Raw genomic sequence first — 16258 nt, forward strand, 5'->3', positions numbered from 1 at the left:
GACCACTACCATGTATGACCACCCAGTGTCATGGTGACCACTACCACGTATGACCACCCAGTGTCATGGCGACCAATACCATGTATGACCACCCAGTGTCATGGCGACCAATACCATGTATGACCACCCAGTGTCATGGCGACCAATACCATGTATGACCACCCAGTGTCATGCTGACCACTACTATGTATGGCCACCCAGTGTCATGGTGGCCACTACCATGTATGATCACCCAGTGTGATGCTGACCACTACCATGCAAGACCACCCAGTGTCATGACAGCTACCATGTGTAATCACTCAGTGTCATGGCGACCACTACCACGTATGACCACCCAGTGTCATGGTGACCACTACCATGTATGATCACCCAGTGTCATAGTGACCACTACAATGTATGACCACCCAGAGTCATGGTAACCACTAACATGTATGTCCACACAGTGTCATGGTGACTACTACCATATATGACCACCCAGAGTCATGGTGACCACTACCATGTCTGACCACCCAGTGTCATGGTGACCACTACCATATATGACCACCCAGCGTCATGGTGACCACTAATATGTATGTCTTCCCAGAGTCATGGTGACCACTACCATATATGACCACCCAGAGTCATAGTGATCACTGCCATGTATGACTACACAGAGTCTTGGTGATCACTAGAGTCATGGTGACCATTACCATGTATGACTGCCCAGAGTCATGGTGACTACTACTATGTATGACCACCCAGAGTCATGGTGACCGCTACCATGTATGACCACCCAGTGTCATTGTGACAACTACCATGTATGACCACCCAGTGTCATGGTGACCACTCCCATGTATGACCACCCAGTGTCATGGTGACCACTACCATGTATGACCACCCAGTGTCATGGTGACCACTACCATGTATGACCACACAGTGTCATGGTGACCACTACCATACAAGACCACCCAGTGTCATGGTGACAACTACCATACAAGATCACCCAGTGTCATGGTGACCACTACCATGTATGACCACCCAGAGTCATGGTGACCGCTACCATGTATGACCACCCAGTGTCATTGTGACAACTACCATGTATGACCACCCAGTGTCATGGTGACCACTCCCATGTATGACCACCCAGTGTCATGGTGACCACTACCATGTATGACCACCCAGTGTCATGGTGACCACTACCATGTATGACCACACAGTGTCATGGTGACCACTACCATACAAGACCACCCAGTGTCATGGTGACAACTACCATACAAGATCACCCAGTGTCATGGTGACCACTACCATGTATGACCACCCAGTGTCATGGTGACTACTACCATACTAGACCACCCAGGGTCATGGTGACCACTACCATACAAGACCACCCAGGGTCATGGTGACTACTACCATACAAGACCACCCAGGGTCATGGTGACCACTACCATGGAAGACTACCCAGTGCCATGGTGATCACTACCATGGAAGACCACCCAGTGTCATAGTGACCACTACCATGGAAGACCACCCAGTGTCATGGTGACCACTACCATGGAAGACAACCCAGTGTCATGGTGACTACTACCATGGAAGACCACCCAGTGTCATGGTGCCTACTACCATGGAAGACCACACAATATCATGGTGACCACTACCATACAAGACCACCCAATATCATGGTGACCACTACCATACAAGACCACCCAATATCATGGTGACCACTACCATACAAGACCACCCAATCTCATGGTGACCACTACCATACAAAACCACCCAATATCATGGTGACCACTAAAATACAAGACCACCCAATATCATGGTGACCACTACCATACAAGACCACCCAATCTCATGGTGACCACTACCATACAAGACCACCCAATATCGTTGTGACTACTACCATACAAGACCACCCAGTGTCATGGTGACCACTACCATGCAAGACCACCCAGTGTCATGGTGACCACTACCATGCAAGACTACCCATTGTCATGGTGACCACTACCATGCAAGACCGCCCAGTGTCATAGTGACCACTACTATATAAGACCACCCAGTGTCATGGAGATCACTACCAAGCGAGACCAGCCATCGCCATGGTATCACTACTATGCGAGACCACTAAGTTTCATAGTGGCCACTACCATGTATGACCACCCAGTGTCATGATAACAGCTACCATGTATGACCACCCAGTGTCATGCTGACCACTACCATGCAAGACCACCCAGTAACATGACAGCTACCATGTATAATCACCTAGTGTCATGGCGACCACTACCACGTATGACCACCCAGTGTCATGGTGACCACTACCATGTGTGACCACCCAGTGTCATGGTGACCACTACCATGTATGACCACCCAGTGTCATGGTGATCACTACCATGTATGACCACCCAGTGTCATGGTGACCACTACCTCGTATGACCACCCAGTGTCATGGCGACCAATACCATGTATGACCACCCAGTGTCATGGCGACCAATACCATGTATGACCACCCAGTGTCATGCTGACCACTACTATGTATGGCCACCCAGTGTCATGGTGGTCACTACCATGTATGATCACCCAGTGTGATGCTGACCACTACCATGCAAGACCACCCAGTGTCATGACAGCTACCATGTGTAATCACCCAGTGTCATGGCGACCACTACCACGTATGACCACCCAGTGTCATGGTGACCACTACCATGTATGATCACCCAGTGTCATAGTGACCACTACAATGTATGACCACCCAGAGTCATGGTAACCACTAACATGTATGTCCACACAGTGTCATGGTGACTACTACCATATATGACCACCCAGAGTCATGGTGACCACTACCATGTCTGACCACCCAGTGTCATGGTGACCACTACCATATATGACCACCCAGCGTCATAGTGACCACTACTATGTATGTCTTCCCAGAGTCATGGTGACCACTACCATATATGATCACCCAGAGTCATAGTGATCACTGCCATGTATGACTACACAGAGTCTTGGTGATCACTAGAGTCATGGTGACCATTACCATGTATGACTGCCCAGAGTTATGGTGACTACTACTATGTATGACCACCCAGAGTCATGGTGACTGCTACCATGTATGACCACCCAGTGTCATTGTGACAACTACCATGTGTGACCACCCAGTGTCATGGTGACCACTCCCATGTATGACCACCCAGTGTCATGGTGACCACTACCATGTATGACCACCCAGTGTCATGGTGACCACTACCATGTATGACCACCCAGTGTCATGGTGACCACTACCATACAAGACCACCCAGTGTCATGGTGACCACTACCATACAAGACCACCCAGTGTCATGGTGACCACTACCATGTATGACCACCCAGTGTCATGGTGACCACTACCATACAAGACCACCCAGTGTCATGGTGACCACTACCATACAAGACCACCCAGTGTCATGGTGACCACTACCATACAAGACCACCCAGTGTCATGGTGACCACTACCATACAAGACCACCCAGGGTCATGGTGACCACTACCATGTATGACCACCCAGTGTCATGGTGACCACTACCATACAAGACCACCCAGTGTCATGGTGACCACTACCTTGTATGACCACACCATAACTCTGGCTACTGCGACCACTGGAAACTAAAATAAACTTTTATAGCAAGAAGTGCGACAACAGGACGCTGTGTTTTTATGAGGGACATTCAGAGCTCCCTACGTCACGTGGTGGTGGTGGTGGTGGTGGTGGTGCTGGTGCTGGTGGTGATGGTGGTGCTGGTGATGGTGGTGTTGCTGGTGCTGGTGGTGGTGGTGGTGATGGTGGTGGTGGTGGTGATGCTGGTGGTGCTGGTGGTGGTGCTGGTGGTCGTGGTAAAGGTGGTGCTGGTGGTGGTGCTGGTGCTGGTGATTGTGGTAGTGATGGTGCTGCTGGCGGTGCTGCTGGTGATCATGCAAGTGGTGCTGCTAGTGGTGCCGGTGATGGTGGAGGGTGGTGGTGGTGGTGGTGGTCGTGCTAGCTGTGCTGTTGGTGGTGATGGTGGTGGTGATGGTGGTGGTGATGGTGGTAGTGATGGCGGTTGTGGTTGTGGTGCTGGTGGTGCTAGTGGTGCCGGTGATGGTGCTGATGGTGGTGGTCGTGCTAGTGCCGGTGGTGGTGCTAGTGGTGGTGCTGGTGATGGTGCTGATGGTGATGGTGGTGGTCGTGCTAATGCCGGTGGTGCTGGTGTTGGTAATGGAATTACCCTTCAAGCCTGGACAGACAGCACGCAGGTGGTGTGGGACTTCACATGTGCTTCCACACTAAATAACACACCGGCGGTATCCCACCGAGGTGGGGTGTCCCAAAAAGAAAAACGAAAGTTTCTCCTTTTACAATTAGTAATATATGCAGAAGAAGGGGTTTCTAACCCTTTGCTCCCGGCATTTTAATCGCCTCTTACGACACTCATGGCTTACGGAAGAAGAATTCTGTTCCACTTCCCCATATATATATATATACATATATATATATATATATATAGATATATATATATATATATATATATATATGTGTGTGTGTGTGTGTATGTATGTCGTGCCGAATATGTAAAACTGGTCACTTAGTAAGAACTCATTTAAAATTAAGTCCTTTCTGAAATTTTCTCTTATACATTTAAAGTTATATTTTTTTCATTAATGTTAATGTAAAAATTTTTAATTTTGCACCAAAAGAATCTTAGAAAACTTACCTAACCTTATTATAACAAGAGCAATTAATTTTAGCCTAACCCAACTAAATATATTTTAAATACGTTTGCAATAATTTAGTACTAAACAAACACAATCAAATATATATTTTTTCGTTAGATTCAGAATGATTTTGGTGAAATTACTGCATACACAAATTTTCACTTTTCTTATATGGCAAGATGAGCGTTGCTATTTAAGCCAAGATCGCTAGTTCTGCCTGTTCGGCACGACATATATATATATATATATATATATATATATATATATATATATATATATATATATATATATATATATATATATATATATATATATATATATATATATGCAAAACAACTACTCTGAAAGAATAGAGAAATTCCAAGCGCTTTCGTGACTACTCACATTGATAATGTGAGTAGTCACGAAAGCGCTTGGAATTTCTCTATTCTTTCAGAGTGGTTGTTTTGCATATTCTGAAATCACCTGTTTACTGTGATCTTATTGCATATATATATATATATATATATATATATATATATATATATATATATATATATATATATATATATATATATATATATATGTATATATATTTATATATATGTATGCATTTATACACTCTACCCAGATGGGCAATATTTATGATTATCAAGCACTCAACAGTGCAGAAATAACACAAATATTTTCAGTCTATCTTGTGATCTTCCTTCAGTGATACTAAACTGGTGGTAAGAAATCCTTTTAAACGTGCAAACAGGTAAGATGTACAGGAAAAGAAGCGCTGCAGTAGGTCTAGTGACCCATGAATGTGCTCACTCATCTGCTCCTCTAGTGTTTGCAAGTCTTTCTCTCCTTTCTTATAACCAAGTTTAGCTATATTAAATTATTCAAATTCATAAGAGGCTGGCGGTCTAACGTAGCATTTACGTTTGTCTCGAAATTACGTCTTTGTTAATGATTCATCATCCTTAATGGTTTGTTAAATAATCTCTACATGATTATTAATAGTATTGAAAATGGGGATATTTCTATGTATCACCGATTCCTTAAGTAATCTCCTCTGCTTTATGTTTTGCATTCTATAAATATTTTAACAGTACTGAAGTTAACCTTATGATTCTCTGTACCTGAACTGTGTTGAAACTGCAGCCATATTAGTGTTCCCGGTGCGTTCAGAGTAACTATACTGAAGGAGTGCACGTTCAAGATCACCTGTTTCCTAAACTTCAGTTTTATCAGCATTGATACTGTTTTTAGTTATAGCGCTAACTTTTGAGAGGACGAAAGTAACAGGGCATTGAAATACTGGATTTTGTTTCTCAGAATGACACGACAATTCTCGCAAACATTTGCTGGTTATCTCTTGATGAGATGATCACTTGTCAGTCTCGTGTGTGCAAAAGGAAATCGTACTAGTACTGTTTCTGACACGACACCGATGAAAAGTGAACCAAAAATAAATTTGAATATCAGTGGTAGAATATACAGACAGGTACGTGAATAAGACATAGGCGGTTTACGGCAATTTAATGAGAAAAATTTCATCTGCCCAGGACATCATCAGTTCACTGAATTAGTGAAGTAACTAGTGGAAGAAACGTGTGAGAAATAAAATGCCATGAACGGCATAGTATGTTACATGTCTTAAGTAAGGGTATTCAAGCTGATATATTAAGAGAAACACAGGATTAAGAGAGGCCGGAGGAGGTAGTGGCATCATTCTGCATGAATAAACCTTAAGTCATAATTAATGAGTAACAGAAAATTTAACGAGAATTCACAAAGTAATATCACCGAATACTTACCGAAGCACAGTAGACCCTTAGTGGTTGGCAATAAAATGATGGGTTTGAGAAACCAGCTTGATTTTTCTCCAGTGGTAAGGAAAGAGCCTTGATTCTCACTCTGTTCTTTCTTCTTATAAAAAAACTAAAGACGCACCTCTTTTATTTAGAGAACATGAAACTCTGTTTACTGTGAATTCCCACACAAATCCAGCGAACGACATTTAAATATACTCGATAATGGGATAACCTGTGTATCCCGAGGACTGATTAGTTCTCCACAGCGAAGATTTTCGCAGACTCACTTGTGCCACCTGGTACCTAAGACTGAGACTTTCTATGCATTAGAATTGAGATGAAATATGAAATTAGATTATGAACTTGCCTAACCCTTGTGCACGACCTACTTCCACATTGGGCAAATGTGATACCTGCTACTACTGCTGCACCTCTCCATCTACTTACAGTATATAAGTTACTCCTTCGCACTTATGCTGTATTCTTTTCAAGAATGATGGACTGATTACATCAACTCAAGGCTGAGGTACTTATTACCTCAAACTCCTCCTGTTCTTCACGGTTCTCCTTTGTATGGCCTGATGAAGCTATTGTGTGGCGAAACGTTTCCTCAGTAAAGCTATACAAGAGTTGCACATGTGTTTAGTTTATCAGTCACCATATAACCATCCTGTGAGTGGGAATTACCACATAATCATCCTGTGGGTGGTAGTCAGCACATAATCATCCCGTGGGTGGTAGTCAGCACATAATCATCCTGCGGGTGGTAGTCAGCACATAACCATCCTGTTGGTGGTAGTCAGCACATAACCATCCTGTTGGTGGTAGTCAGCACATAACCATCCTGTTGGTTGTAGTCAGCACATAACCATCCTGTGGGTGGTAGTGATCTCCAACCCATCCTATTGATGACAGACCAAATCCATAATAATTATGCGAAAAGAAATGCTATGAAATTAGTATCATGGCACTACTAATATACATAAATCGTGCAGATAAGTAGCGAACTTAAGTATCATTTAGAAGCAATTTTTTAAAGTAGAGAAGGAAGAAGTGATTACAGGACGACGTGTCCATAAGTTCTCGGAAGTAGGTATCAGACGTAGTGATCAGAAGTGATGGTGAATAGTAGTCAAGAGTGGGAACTTTTTGTAATGTTTAAGCGTAGTGACAAGAAGTATGTAGTAGCAGATTTCAATGGCAGTTATGGCCAAAATTAATTAATGCTCAGAGGTGTTGTTCGGGTGTTGTGCTCGGATGTGCTCAGGATTATTAATCCAAAGTAGAAGCTTGCTTAGGCTTAGTTAGTAGCTTAGTTCGTAGAGGCAGAAAAGAAAGTTGATAAGTAAGACACATGTGCAGTAGTTATGGTATCTTGGTACAGAAAATATCTTTAATAACATCTTTGTTTGAGCACTAGTTACAAGTGAGAAGGGATGGATGTGAGAAGGACCTGCCCTCTCAATGATTATTATTTCTTCTGTAGGGCTGCGCCTCACCTTCTGATGGTATATGTCAAAATACTGTTCCATCAACTTCACATTGTTCCAGACTGTGGAACAAACCTCTTAGGGACTGATTACATCGTGTTTACCTCTCTACTGCTTCTGCTGACACCTCTATACTCGAGTGAATAAGCCTAATGTGTTGGCGAAACATTTCGGAATATATATTCCTAACTGTAGCACGTATGTCTTATCAAGTTGTCGGTATTGTAAATCATTATCATATTCAAAAAGAAAATAACCAATCAAGTTCCTTGAAAGATCGGATTTCGGACGACTTCTTAGTACAGTTGTTCAGTATCTCTACCTTCCTAGCACTGCTCAGTAAGATTCTACAAAAAATAGCTGAATGGTAGCGCTTAACACCAAAACTCAAACTCATGTGCTCTTCGTAATAGCAATGTTGACTTTCATTATTGACTACCAATTCTAAGTAACTATGATCTATAAAGCAATACCAGTATCTCCTCACTGAAACGTATTATTTGCTATGTATTACAGACTACAATGGCTATTTACAATCAATTCTCAGTTATAATCTTCAGGTTAATAGTATGAATAAATTCACAGTATTATTGTTCAACGTCAATGTTCAGGAGCATTATTCCGAATGCCAGAACAAAGGCACGCTCCAGGGCTCTCTCCTAATATTGCTGGTGATGATTCCTACGCTTTAGCATAAAAAAAAGTATCAATTCTCTTGTCGAAGGTCCCTTATTATATTGTTAATGATCATTGACGTACGCGAGCGTGTGTGTGTGTGTGTGTGTGTGTGTGTTTGTGTGTGTTTGTGTGTGTGTGTGTGTGTGTGTGTGTGTGTGTGTGTTTGTGTGTGTGTGTGTGTGTGTGTGCGTGTGTGTGTGTGTGTACACTCACCTACTGTACAATGGGTTGCAGCTGCTACTACTACTAGTGTGTGTGTGTGTATGTGTGAACTCACCTACTGTAGTGTACATGCGGTTGCAGCTACTACTACTAGTGTGTGTGTGTGTATATATATATGTACACTCACCTACTGTAGTGTACATATGGTTGAAGCTACTAGGTTCACTCTCTCTTGGCTTCGAGAGCCTTACCGTACTCCCACTTGATTCTCCAGGTCGTTCCACTTCCTATCTACTCTCAGAATAAATTAATACTTCCTGTCATCCCTGTGACTCATCTGTGTTTTCAACATTCAGCTATGCCCTCGTGCTCCTGTTTCCCGTCTCTCAGACATGATGTCCCTGTACGACCTATCATCTCTTCCCATTATTTTGTTCATTATCATATCCTTAATCCCTTTTTTCTCTAGCGTTATCAGGTTCAGTTCCCTTACCCTCTTCTCATAAGACATAACTCATAACTCCGGGACTAGTCTCTTTGCAGATATCTGCGCTTCTTCCAATTTCTTTACGTGATAGATCTTATGTGGGCTCCATACTTGTGCTGCGTACTCCAGAATGGCCCTGACGTACACCGTGTACAGTGTTCTGAATGACTCCTTGCTTAAATGTCTAAAGGCTCGTCTTAGATTTGCCGGATGGGTATTTGCTGCAGCAGTTTGGTTGATGTGCATCTCAAGTGATATGCTCAGTACAATACTCACCCCATGGTCCTTCTTCTTAAATAAGTTTTGTAGTCATCGCAACCCTCCTTACTAGCCTGTTCTCCGTCTGCAGTCTTCTTGCCCTTTCCCAAGCTTTATGACATTGCTCTTGCTGAGATTAAATTCCTGTAGCTACCTATCAAACCAGACCTACAGCCTTCCCAGATCCATTTGTATATTTTATCTGTTATTTACATCGTGCCGAATAGGTAAAACTTGTTATTTTTGGTTTAAATAGCAACGCTCTTCTTGTCGAATAAGGCTAGCGAAAATTTGTGTATGCAGTAATTTCGCAAAAATCATACTGAGCCTAACGTAAAAATTATATTTCATTGTGTCTGTTTATTATTAAATTATTGTTAACTTATCTAAAATATATTTAACTGGATTAAGCTAAATTAAATTATGCTTGTTATAATAAGGTTAGGTAAGTTTTCTAAGATTCTTTGTTACAGAATAATTAATTTTTTACGTTAACATAAATGAAAAAAATATATCTTTAAACGTATAACAAAATAATTTAGAAAGGGCTTAATTTTGAATGAGTTTGCTAATTAACCAATTTTACCTATTCGGCACGACATATATATTAGACCGGTGCAAAAAAATAAAGTTGTGAAATTGTTCACTCCACAAGTTTTATTTTGTTACACAGTTTTTAAGAAGCAGATCAATTTTCTGGAAATTTCGTTAAATTTTAGGGGTCGCGCTAAAAGGTGTCTCTCGCCGACAAAAGAAAAACTGAAGAAATTTTAATTTTTGTTCCTCTTTCGCATAGCATAATTCCACTTTTCTCTGAGAGCAGAATGACTGAATCAATAACCAGTTTTAAAAGCTTTGTTGAGCGTGAAACGATCGAGAGATTATATGGTTAATGAAGAGGAGGTACCACTCGGTTTAAATAAAACGTGTTTGTCATGAATTCTTGGATGAGAAATGGTCGGTTTTGATCGACCTTCACCAACCACTGGTACTCATCTCTATTCAACTGAAAAATCACTGAAAATGGGTGTTTTCCCCAGATGATTTCTCCCACTAAAAGTTGAAAAAAAATTAATGTAAATTTTTGATCGTATTCTCCCTTCTTTTCTCTTTCGAATTCAGTAACGACAACATAGTGTCACAACAGAAAATCTCATACAGTCCGCTTCTCAAGTTGAACAAACATCGAAATTTGGCCAAATATCCCCTCAAATACCGTGGTTTTCTGGGGGATTCCCATGGAATTACAGCAAAACAAACGGTTAATAACATAATTTATTTCACGAGACTATCAGATTCAAAAGGAATTTGGTCTCTATCTTATACAAGGAAAAAGTTATTAACCTCCCAAAAGCATATGTTTGTGCCGGGTCGGGTCGTGTAGGGTCGCTCATTTGTCACACCAGCTGCCAGTAAGACGTCGCTACGCTCGCTCGTAATACTTCCTCGTGCCAAATTGAACGACGACATAAGGTGGGACTTCAGTCTGTCTCTCTAAAATTCAGCAATCACCCTCCTTCATTGGTCTCTCCTTGGTCGGAGCAGTGAGTGGCGACGGTGATCCTCCACGAGGCGAAGAAGGTACTGTTTCTGCTCCTCGTCTTTGGTCAGCGACGAGTTGAAGGTCTGAACAGGGACATAGCTCTTTCTACTGCGTCGTTCGCGACCTTCAAAGAGCCCGCAGACTTCTTTATTTCAAGGAACGTCGTGTTCATCTCCCATGTTTTGGGGTCTTCATTCAAGAAGGAAGATTTTCCTTCCCCTTCCTCTGCTCAGCAATGACGCTAAACATTCTCAGCATCCTCTTAGTCACGAACTTTTCCAGTCCGACTCCGATCACTGGGACACCTTGCAAACGACAAGGGCACCCTGGTTTCTTTTCCCGCTCGAGGTTGGTCACCATCTTTTGCTTGGTTGTAACGTTCACTTTCTCGTCGAAAAACTCCGATCCAACCAGGTGCTCCGCCAGATACGCTCGAAGGGTTTGGAGGAAGTCCAAGTCGTTACGAAGAGCTTTCACGCCATGAAGATCCTCGTTCCAGATCCGGATGAAAATCAAGGAGACGAAAAGTGAGAGTACGTTCTGCTTCAGGTGAAAGAATTCTGACATGCCAAGTACGTCACTTCGCGTCGGAAGCTGGGCAGTTGAGAAAAACTCGAGGGGACACCCTACTAACCACCATTCCGACGCACTTCGTACACTCAGTGCTTAGGGTGCCATTTGCGATAGAGAGAAACCAAAAACAAAGTTTTGCGAAATCTTTAAATATGCAAGAAATGGTCCAGATTTTGTGACACAATACAGTTTTAAAATTAACAAGTATTGTTGGACTGGTCTATATATATATATATATATATATATATATATATATATATATATATATATATATATATATATATATATATATATATATATATATATATATATATATAATGTGATTCAAACTCATGTTGTACTGGTTTAAAGCGTCATGAGGTTCTCGTGTACCATGAGGCAGACCAGTATAACATGGGTTCGAATATAACTGACTTGTTTGGGTGTCTGTAGCGGGTGTGAATGATATACTTCTTCGGAGGCTTCTTACTTTATTGTTAAGTAGTGGTGGGTTACACAGGCTTGTGTGTTTGTGCCCATGGCCCGGGCAGGGCCATGCCCACGAGAGAGAGCTGGGAGTACTTGTGTCTTGATGCCAGGCCGCTGTGTGAGTGAGAGCGAGGCAAGTCTGGGCATACTGAAGTGGCAAGGCCTATAGGTGGCAGCACTTGAGTGGCGCGAAATATGAACTAAGCTGACAGACAGCATGGGCTGTCTGTGCAGACAGTACAGACTGTCTACATACGCTCGGCCACCTACCGCGCGTCGTCCCGACGCGACAATACTGGTAGTAAAAGAAACTCGGTCTCTCTCTCGTAGGAACAGGGCACAGAACACAAAATAAAAACATATATATACATATGGACATGGAAAAAAAAACTTCCTACAGGGAGGGAAGAAAAAAACATGTGGGGTGTGCTAAACATCGTGGTCAAAGGCAGTGAGCATCGAAGTGCATCACTGCACGCCTTCCTGCGTCTGGACAGATACTGCAACACGGGAGACATCGCTGCGGCTGAGCTGTGACGTAACAGGGTACGGTCTCCTCTGGAACGGTGAAGCAGACATCGTAGGAGTCGCTGCAGGTTTTCACTCAACCTGGGGCACGACATGCTGGTGCCCTCGAGTGAGGCGTCGACAAAACTCGGCAACTGGGCAGGACTTCTGGCAAGCGACTCAGGACACTTCTCGACTGGTACTGTCGCTGTGCTGTCACCCGCGTGACCAGTGTTTGACAGCTGATTACTCAGCCCCGAGTGACCGAGCCCTCTTGTACAGAAAGCTTTTATGCTCGTCGCTCGTGATGTTCTGTAGAATCGTACCTGCTACGATTCCCATCGAGATTTGTTTCACTTCACCTCCAGACCTTCAGAGTGCAGTTATATGTAGAGAAACAAGTCTGGGGACGCTTAGACTAACCTCTGCTATAACTCCAACTGTCGAGAGATGACACGCTGTGTCAGCCTCGTGTCACAAGCTTCAGTGAGCAGCCTGTACAAAGAAGATGTCACTTTGACTGCTAGCTCTCTCACTGCAGTCTGGTGTATGATGTTACGACTCCCAGATGTTTCGCCCAGTCGTCTCTGCCACGACTCGCTCCACGCTCGCCGGCAGTGAGCCAGGCCGCTGTGTGAGTGAGAGCGAGGCAAGTCTGGGCATACTGAAGTGGCAAGGCCTATAGGTGGCAGCACTTGAGTGGCGCGAAATATGAACTAAGCTGACAGACAGCATGGGCTGTCTGTGCAGACAGTACAGGCTGTCTACACGAATCCTTGGCTAGCGCAGTGTTGTTATTGATCAATACCACTCGTTCGTGGCTACAATAATATATAAATGCTGCTCGTGAAGCTAGTACACCAAACAGGGATGAGAATGAAATTAACTTAGAAGTTCCCACACCTCCGTATGCCCTCGGATGGTGGCCCAACAGCTAGCTGTGTACTGGCTGCGCCATTCTTGTAGGGTTGTGTGGTCCTGTGGTTTAAAGCGTCATGTGGTTCTCGCTTACCATGAGGCAGGCCAGTACAACATAGGTTCGAATCCTTGGCTAGCGCAGTGTTGTCATTGATCAATATCACTCATTTGTGGTTACAATAATATATATATATATATATATATATATATATATATATATATATATATATATATATATATATATATATATATATATATCTGGCACCTCTGCCAGAGAGAGGCTGTGTGCATCCTGCTCTGTGTTTTTGGCACAATATCGTCTAATCAAGAACACCTACCAGGATTATTATCAACAGGCTGGTGTGTGAATATCTGCTGCTCGTGTTGGAAAGGGCCAGAAGACTCTGCGTTTCGCCTCTTCCTTCAGAATCAAGAAAAGTGTTGTGTATGTGAATTCAGTGAGGGAACATAACGGTCACCATGGGTAGGTGAGGTCAGTGAGGGAAGGCCTAATGGAGGAGGAGGAGGAGGCGGATGTTGAGGGGTAAGACTGTCTCCCCCCTTCCCCAAACAGGCGCGCATACACCATGTGCTCGTTACAACAATGGAGTGTTTGTTCACCGTGTGTATAGTGTATATAGTGTATAGTGCGTAGTATGAGCATGGTATGCACATAGCACGTGTAGTGTATAGCGACGTGTCGTTTATAGTGGGGGCTGTGCACAGTGCATAGTGGTGTATAGTAACAGGTGCACAGAGCATAGTGGCGTATAGTAACAGGTGCACAGAACATTGTGTTGTATAGTGACTTGTCCTGGGAGGGAGTGAGTGCCCTACTCCGCCTCATCACACATCTTCCACTCCTCCCTTTCCTCCACCGCCCACCACAATGGGGGGAGACCCCTCGCCTCCCCCTACCACCACCATGAAACACATGCGGTATGTGCCATGCGCCATTCTCCCTTCAGCCTGGGCTTACCACACAGTTTGAGGTATGGCAGATGATGAAGCCAGCCAGCCACAAAGCCAGGGAAACAGTGCACCCAACAATGAAAGAAGAGGCACATGTCAGGTATGTGGAGAGTTTCGAGCATGCAACAGGGATGGTCGCATTCGTGCACACAATGGGTGTGCAGGATCACATATGCCCCCAGCAGAGAGCAGCCCGCAGCCTCCACAGGCAGATGACAATTCCAATGGCAACCTCCTCACTTGTGATAACCTTCTGTTGGCATTCAAATCCACTGCTAACAGTACCCTATCCCACATCCCTAAAGCAGCTCGCCCATATGCAGCAGGGAAATTCACAGACCTTCTCAAGCAGGTGAATGGAGGTTCCACCAACTTAGAAGCCCGAGGCACCATCCAAGCATGGCGTAACCTGCTCCTGTTCGGCAATGTCTGTCTTGCAGTTCCTGAGAGACGAGGCAAACTGCTAACCAAGTCAGTTATCAAGGCAGTGCGCAACTACCCAAGAACGGATAATTGTGTCCCTCTGCCCCATCATCGCAGGAATCACAAAGGTAGACCCAAGAAAAGTCCCACTGAAAACGAGAAAATTTGCGCACAGGTTAGCAAAAAAATTGAAGAAGGTAACACAGTGGGAGCAATAAGAATAATCACAAGTGACGACACTGTAGCTCCCAAAGATGAGACCACAGCCCAAGCACTAAGAGACAAGCATCCAACCAGGGACACCATAGCCATCAACAACAACCCTGAGGAAGACCCCATCACTGAACAATTAATTTTGCCTGAATCGGAAGTCTATAAGGCGATTGTATCATTTCCTGCAGGATCTGCAGGAGGTTACACGGGAATTCGACCTCAGCACCTCAAGGAGATGGTAAATCCAGTACTCGGTGCATCTGCATCACTTCTTCTCACCGAGTTAACAACTTTCGTCAACAACTGCCTGGCTGGGCGAATCCCAGAAGAAATTAAACCTTTCTTTTTTGGAGCCTCACTGTGTGCCTTGAAGAAGAAGGATGGGGGAATCAGACCCATTGCGGTTGGAAACACTCTTCGCCGTCTCGTTGCCAAAGCAGCAGTAAGAAACATTCGCCTAGAAGCTGCCAGTTTACTCCAGCCACACCAACTGGGCTTTGGGGTCCCTCAAGGGAGTGAAGCTGCAGCTCATGCAGCAAGGGCCTACATCAGAGACCTACCAGAAGACAAGGCCATAGTCAAACTTGATTTTAGAAATGCCTTTAATATGGTAAAGAGAGATGCTGTCTTGCCAGCTGTTCGGGATCGCTTCCCCATTCTTTTTCCGTTCATTTCAGCCGGCTACAGCAAACCCTCAATTCTTTTGTTTGGAGAACATGAAATTCTCTCATCAGAAGGTGTTCAGCAGGGTGACCCACTCACTCCACTTCTCTTCTGCTTGGCAGTAAGAGAACTAACTTCCAGCCTACACAGCGAGCTCAACATCTGGTACCTGGATGATGGCACTCTGGCACGTACTGAAGAGTCCCTGGTAGGGGACCTACAACTGGTGAAAACACAGGGAGAAGACTTGGGACTCATCCTCAATCCCTCCAAGTGTGAAATCATCACAGCAAACCAGGAAATAATCAATGCTGTGCGAAGAATTCTCCCAGAAGTCTCTACTACCACTCCGTCCAACAGTACCCTCTTGGGAGCACCGCTGGGTCACCAGGCCATCGACACAGTCCTCAAGGACAAA

At 44.0% G+C, this 16258-nt stretch overlaps 1 protein-coding gene across 1 annotated transcript in view; it reads right to left on the reverse strand.

Annotated features, from left to right (window-relative positions):
- LOC128687703 (neural cell adhesion molecule 2) overlaps nt 1-16258 on the reverse strand; it is a 200360-nt gene that overhangs the window by 172816 nt on the left and 11286 nt on the right. The gene's annotated exons all lie outside the window — the stretch shown is intronic.

The sequence above is a fragment of the Cherax quadricarinatus genome, chromosome 11 (genome assembly GCF_038502225.1).
Source record: "Cherax quadricarinatus isolate ZL_2023a chromosome 11, ASM3850222v1, whole genome shotgun sequence".
NCBI classification, from domain to species: Eukaryota; Metazoa; Arthropoda; class Malacostraca; order Decapoda; family Parastacidae; genus Cherax; species Cherax quadricarinatus.